The following is a 7792-nucleotide window of genomic DNA, read 5'->3' as shown; positions in this document are numbered from 1 at the left end:
AACACTATTTATTGTCACGTTAATCGCTTGTTAATCACATAATTAAGCGCGTAAATTACCGGTTGTCACAAATTTCGTACAGCAGCTGGGCACGGATGTTGCCGAAAATATCCCACTGGAATTTTGCCATTCGGACAGACGATGATTTTTAAATAAATTTTTCCATAGACTGCAGTCAGAAAGCGATGAATCTGACTACAGCCTATTAGATGATTTTTAATAAATAATTAGAAATGATTTAGGTCTTGAGATTTTTACACAAAGTGATGTGGACCACTTGGAACGTTCTGTAGATTATTTAGAATTTTTAGAATAAGACAACTATTTTATAAAAATATCCGAAAACTGCCCAGTTCTGGACGTCAAAGCTGAAACATAATAAGTTGTTATATGCGTATCTAAATGTTGTTTATGCTATCTGAGAATGATCAAACTTGTTTAATGTCAACGAAAGTGTTATGTGGATTATTTTGTGCTTTGATCACGAGTAATTAATGTGGAATATGTATATGTACGTAAGTTGTCAAAGTGAGTGCATGGTAGGTGTTAGATACGTGTAGGAGATTTGTGCCTTACTTGAACACACTAATAAACTAGATGGTAATATTATTAGGACGTGATTGACCTACCTCGACTCCTAACCATTTTTAGGAGACTAACCGAGCAATCAAAGGTGAGTTCACACTTTTCTACAAAGCATAGGATTCCCGGTGGTTTGGGAATGGGTTAAACAACAACTATCCCCCTTGGGTGGGATGCAACCTGCGTATTCTCCTTGGGTAGAATACGTACTATGTCCTCCTAGGTGAAGGACGACAACCGTTATAATACATGTCTTAAGCATACTAGACAACAACTCTATCTTAAAGTCCCCCTCATTTTATATCGACTTAATCGCCAGGTCAATGGCGAACGGGTTATTAGTTAAATAGTGCTATTAGGTTTGACAAGCCATACATCGTGCCGCAGAGGACGGGCGTGGACTAATATACTTGGGCACTTAGTCAATGATGATAGACATTGACTTGGGGCACTCAACATAACTTCAGTTAGTAGTCGATATGGTACGGGCCTAGTGGTTTAAAACAGTGGGGTAGCTCCCCATGGCATGTTTTTATAAAGAACAAGAAACTTAACAACCTATGGTTTTTGGAACAATATTAAAATGGACAACCAACTGTGAACTCACCAACATTTTTGTTGATACGTTACTACATGCTTTGCAGGTCGTTAGGTACATGGATGGAGCTTGCACGAGGAGTGGACGTTGTGGTTAGGAATCAACCGCTGGATTCCTACTATGAAACTTTATGACTTTTAAATTGCTTAATGGGTTTTAAACTTTATGCTTCCGCTAACTCTTAAACTTGGTTTTGCTATATTTGTTTGTGAACACTAAACGTTTTGATTGTGATGACTTTACGTTATTTTACTTACCGTTCAGTATGATTAATGGTATGATCCTGTGCAGTCACACGCCTCGCGGTAATAATCCGCTTGTGGATTTTGGGGGTGTGACACAGAAAGAAAATCGTTTCAAGTTAAACATACCTGAAGAAACACGGAACTAATCTGGTTATTAATTTGGGATTGTATCTCGACAAATAAGGTTAATCTTCTTTACCTCGCCTGAGCTGTGGTGATGATCCTCCTGCAAAGCACTAAACACCTCGTTAAGCTCGTTAAGAGGAGGGGAATAGGGGGGTTCTCCTCTTAACCACTCTCCAATGTGAGAATAAGTATGTGTATTGAGGATTAAGTATGTAATTAGGAGTAAGAGAGCAGGGAAGTGGATCCTTAAACCTGTGGAAGAAGGTCTCTATTTATAGCCGGAGTGGTGTGGAAAGAGATGGGCTGATGGGCCTTCGGCCTTAAGGTCGACAACAAGGAATATTCGTTTTGTCTCCTCTGCCACGACCGTTGGTGCTTTTGGACGAGAGGAGAGCTGGTGCGTGTTGATTGGATCGACGTGGCCTGACCGTTGTCCTTGTTGTCTGCTCTGTCACTAGCGGTTAAGTGGAGATCGTGGTGCAGTTGTCGGCGCACGTTGATTGGTGCCACGTAAGCGTCCTTGTGTACCTTTTTGTCTCCTATACAATTCGTCAATTGTGGAGCACGATCGGATACACCTGTTGGACGCTTATTGGAGCGTTGTTCTGCCACTTGTACCCTTTGTACTTGTCCTTAGATTAGCTGCGCTTCTGTCCTCTGCGCGACTATCAGGAAGGTCCCAAGTAGCCGGCGCAAGGTCTAGCAAGTGAGAGTTTTCATCCAATAAGCCAAGTGTGAAATATGTTCTTATGTTTTCTTTGACCCTGCACGCGACCTAGGTTAGACCTGTTTGGTCGGTGCATGGTTGGTAAAGCTACCAAATTGTTGTGTTAAGGGTATGGTCTCGCGCGTGACCTGTCTGGTCGGCGCAGGATTTGGGACCATACCACTTCAAGTCCCCCCAGTCCAGTGTTGCTTCCATGCGCAAGTTGCAAGTGGGTGGAGCTTTGGACTTAGAAAAGTCTGAAGCTAAGCCTGCTTTTGTTCAGCTCTTCATGTAGCATCTTCGAAACAAGAATAATTGGCGCACGTATAATGTGACACATAGCACATGGTGCAAGTGCCCAGCTGGCGCGCTGTAGTGTACCTTCGTTTACGTGGCGCAACTATCTGTTTAATGTTGAACTATCGTGCTTTGTTGCGCAGGGCCGTTCTTAAAATTTAAAAATAAGCTCTGATAGGAAGGTTGGCGCGCGTCTAGATTTGTGTTATTCAGAAGACACAACTTCCTAGCTTGCTGTTGAAGCAGTCTGTTCATTTGCGCGGGAAAATTCCTTGGAATTTGAAAAAGCACTGACAGGTTGGTGGTGACAGAGATGTTTGAGTTGACCGCTGACACAGTGACAATTAAGCTGTCATTGTGTCAGGCGCGCCGAATCATATGTTTATGCCCAAACCAACGCTGCTTTTGTCGGTCATCAAATTGCTCGAGAATAGCAAATGAGCTTCAATTTCATGCAATAAATCCAATTGAGATCATAAAACCAACTCCCTAGATTGTTTAGTTGACATTACAGACACCAAGTGTACACTCTCTTTAAGCCAAAAGATTTTCAAAATATTTTAAAGAGAGCAGAAAGAAAATCGTTTCAAGTTAAACATACCAAATTTCTTTATTCTTAAAGCTTGATTCAGTTTTATGGAGTGGCCCAAGAAACAAAAAAAATGATATAAAAATTAGATATTTTGACAACCAAAGTATAGGAAACACGACTTTAATCATAAAAGATTCTTTTTATCCCAATGAGGCAATTCATCAAGCAACTTGTGTGTACTTTAAGTCAAACATTAATGTAAAGCACCGATAATAAACCCATAACTGGTACAGGTGGCGTATGTGCATAAACAACATCGGTCGGAGTGGAGTTATTACCTAAATTCGACATAAAACTTACCCAAAACGGTGAACGATTGGATTGACCTAAATTGTAAATAGAATGAGAATCTCAGAACCTTCAAAGGAAAACCATAAAAGACAATTTAGAATGATCTTTTATCGAAAACCTAACAATAACCAAAGTTCATGATTCCCTTAAGAGTATAACCAATTTCGGTTTACAATTTAACTAAAATGTGAATCAAAGATAGCCTAAATCTAAATTCTGTGAACAAAATTGAAGTTTATCAATAAAATAAACCTAAGACTGAAACAGGCACATCAGAACATTGATATATCCTAACCTAGTTTGGTGTAGGCTAGCAATGGTAAGAATCAGACCGGAGAGATCAGTAGTGGCGATGGTGTCAATCAACGATGATCAACAACAGATGGAAACGAACTGACGAACGATAAGGAAATAAACGTGTTGACCAACGATTCTTGAACACTTATCGAACCGGATTTTATGTTCGTTCGACTTCATTAAGGAAATGAACTTGTTCACGAACACAAATAAATTTGGTGAACGTGACGAAGGCTAAAGGTGGATGACGAAGAAAGCAACGCTGGAAATTGAAGCCCTAATCGTGAAACGAATGTCGATACTATCCGTCGGTGTAAATAATGAGAAAGGAAAGGGGAACAATGTATAAACAAGATGGAAATAAGATTTCCTAATTTAATTGTTAGGCTAATAAAATAAATAAAAATTAAAGAATATAAAAAGTTTAGATAACATATATATAAAAGTACAAGAATATTTAATTAACTACACAAACAAACAAACATAAATAAATGCAAATGAACGAATGTTTACCAACATAATTGAACGAACGAGACCGCTGTTCACGTTCGTTCATTTGACTAATCAAACAAAATTTCTTGTTCATGCTCGTTCTTTTAATAAAGGAACGAACGGAAACGAACTTCACGCCAAACAGTTCACAAACTATTCGCTGAATGTTTGGTTCGTTTACAACCCTAATTGTGGCGATGTTGCATAACCTGCCTTGGAAATTAGGGAGAGTAGGAAGGCGTGGATTACAAATGCGTGCTTAATGGACATGTATGAATGATGTGTGTAAAATGCAACATATAAAATACATCAAATAAGGCATAAAACTAACCCTTTTTAAGTACTAATGTTGGAAAAAGAGTGCATTTGTCTTCCTTTTGTATTTTCAGGATTAAATGAGCTCAAATTCACAAAAGAAGCAAAAAGACAGCTAAATCTAACATAAATACAAGAAATGGAACATAAGTGGATTGCCCAACCCCTCAACAGCATCCTCCCAAGCAAAATAGAGAAGACAGAAGACTGAACACGACCCATGCTCAGCCAGCACGGGGCCGTGCCCAAGAAGCATCAGAAAAGACAAACCTATAGAAGCTTATATTGCCCACCACGGGGCCGTGGCGAAAGTACAGCAGGCGCATTAATTGTAATTGCGAATTACCATTAATGAAGAGAGAGAGTGTCAGACAGGCACGGGGGCGTGTCCAGCGGACACGGGGCCGTGCCCAGCCTTCTGTTCAGCCTATAAATAGGAGTGCTTGGCTTCATTGCAACTCATCCCTTGGCACACCACCTCTCTCACACTTCATCCACCACCCACCACCACCATAACACCATCATCCACCACCATCATCCATTGTCCATCATAGAGTGTGTGAGTCGTCTCGGGATCCAAGATTGATCGTAAGAGTTCTTGACAATCAAGGCCATGTTTGCCTAAGTCTCTTACATCACTTGGTGAAGACAAGTGTTTAGTATAATACTTTTTATTTTTAATCTTTTGCACTTTTTATTTGGTTTTATATTAATGACTTTAATAACTAGTTGCTTATGTTGAAGGTGATCTTTCCTTATCGTTTGTCCGTGGTGTCTTGGCATTATTTTACTGTCTATATAAAATAAAAGATTTTCACCATTCATATCTCCAAGGTCTATATGGAGGTATGTTGGCTACCTGGTCGGGGGTTAAGGGAACGGTTTGGTAAGGTTCTTGCCCTTGTTCAGCGTTTAGAGGTCCTGCAAGGGACCTGGGTCAAATTTAGTAGGATCTCCTTCAATACCCATAGGTATTGGATGGCGGGGATCCAAACTCTTTGACCCCCTCATAAGTTAACTACTATTAATACTATAACCCGGCTATTTAGGACTGTATCCCTGCTGACTCAGACTACTTAGTCGAGGGTAACGTCACCGCCAAAAGCGGGGCCTACCATAATTTGCATTAATAACTTAATTCATTATCTTCCAATAATCCAACCCTTTAGGATTGTATCTTTGGTGACTCAAACTACTGGGTTGAGGGTAACGTCGCCTTCAAAAGAGGGGCCTACTACAATAACTAAGATAATCTCTTAAACAAGTGCAAAAGTGCGAAAATAATCAAAGGTTATACTAATACACGAGTCGGATCCAAGTGATTCATCTTGTCTATCTGTTTTTATTTTTATTTTATTTTTCAGCATTTAGTTAGTTTTTATTTTCTTAGTAAAAAGAAAAACATTTTCTAACATTTTGATTTGATTAGACGTTGAGGATAAACCGGTACTAAAAGCTCTTGTGTCCTTGGACGACCTCGGTATCTTACCAACACTATACTACGTCCACGATGGGTGCACTTGCCCATATGTGTGTTTAGTGTTAGTAAATATCGTGTTTTATAAATTTAAAACTTGGCTAAAAGTGTAAAAAGGGCTTAAAATATATATCTAAATTATGTTACACTACACACGCATCAAGTTTTTGGCGCCGCTGCCGGGGACACAAGGATTTTAAGAAAGTTAGGAATCAACGGCCTAATCATCTTTTTATTTTTTTCTTTTTAATTTTTAGGATTTTCTTAGTTTTTTAGCTTCTGCAGAGCTCAGCACGGGCTGTGCCTGGTCGGACACGGGCCGTGCCCAGCGTTGTTACTGGCAGTTTTTAGTTTTCCAAGTTACAGAAGGCTGACCACGGGGCCGTGTCGGTGCAACATGGGGCCGTGTCCAACTCTCCAGTAACTGGGATCTGGAAAACAATCACTGTAACTCCGACCACGGGCCGTGTTCACTGAGCAGGGGGCCGTGGTGAACCTTCTGACCAGCATTCTTTTCTGTTTTTATTGCAGGACTTGGACCCAGACATCACCCCTACATAGTGTATGAGCTCCAGTTCTAATAAGGACATAAAAGAACCTCTAGAAGAACCCGAACGCTTTCTCAGAAAAAGACTAAAAGCCAAGAACCAAGAGAAAGTTTCGGGGAATCCACTTCCAATGGCGGACCAACGTACCCTCATGGATTATCTACGACCCACCGTAGGTAACCTAGGCGCCGCTATCAACGCACCGAATGTTGAAGCCAATAACTTCGAACTTCGGCCGCATTTGATACAAATGCTCCAAAACTCCGCAACCTTCCATGGGCTTGCGGACGAGGATCCCCATCTACATATTACTAATTTCTTAGAAATATGTGATACCTTCCGGATCAATGGAGCATCAAATGACGCCATCCGCCTTCGAATGTTTCCTTTCTCACTAAAAGACCGAGCAAAAGCTTGGCTCAACTCCCACCCAGCTGGATCGGTAAACACCTGGGATGAACTAGCCCAAAAATTTCTATATAAGTATGTCCCTCCCGCTAAAACGGCTAAATTAATGACTAAAATTAATACATATTCACAAGAGGATGGGGAATCCTTATATGAAACTTGGGAAAGGTTCAAGGAGCTATTGCGAAAGTGTCCACATCACGGCCTTGCGATATGGCAACAAGTATCCACTTTCTATAATGGGTTGTTGCCACACACAAGGCAGACACTTGATTCTAGCTCCGGGGGACTTTTAGGTAATCGCCGCCCGCATGAAATATATAACCAAATTGAGGAAATTGCTCAAACCAATTTTCAGTGGCACACTCCCCTAGGCAATAAATCTATTGCCCCGGGCGCCCATAAGGTTGATGAAAGCACTTCTTTACAAGCCCAAATCGAGGCTCTTTCTTCAAAAATAAAAAAATTGGAAATGACAAAAACAGTCTCGGTTATGGCTTGTGAAGGGTGTGGTGGGCCACATGAAAATTGGAGTTATATGAAAGAAACAGACGATCAACAAGAGTCGGTAAGCTACATTGAAAATAGACCTAGGCCGTCGGGTCCTCCAACGGGCACTTACAACCAAGGATGGTGAAACCACCCTAACCTTGGTTTGAGAGATCCCGGCAATAGTAGTAACCAACAAACCCAACGAACAAACTTTCAACAACCAAGAAATGAGTCACAAAATTTCACTCAACAACAAGGTGGACGAGAAAGGCTTGAAGATACTGTATCTCGCCTCATCTCCGACACTGAAAAGAAAAACTCGGAAA

At 40.7% G+C, this 7792-nt stretch overlaps 1 non-coding gene across 1 annotated transcript; it reads right to left on the bottom strand.

Moving 5' to 3' along the window:
* Window positions 1-7074: 7074 nt before the first annotated feature.
* On the bottom strand, window positions 7075-7181 carry LOC118484450. The gene has a single exon (XR_004873561.1). It is a non-coding gene; the product is annotated as a small nucleolar RNA R71 (small nucleolar RNA).
* Between the last annotated feature and the right edge of the window lie 611 nt (window positions 7182-7792).

The sequence above is a fragment of the Helianthus annuus genome, chromosome 11 (assembly GCF_002127325.2).
Source record: "Helianthus annuus cultivar XRQ/B chromosome 11, HanXRQr2.0-SUNRISE, whole genome shotgun sequence".
NCBI classification, from domain to species: Eukaryota; Viridiplantae; Streptophyta; class Magnoliopsida; order Asterales; family Asteraceae; genus Helianthus; species Helianthus annuus.
The sequence above is the reverse complement of the archived record's forward strand: the minus strand, read 5'-3'. Positions and strand labels throughout refer to the sequence as shown.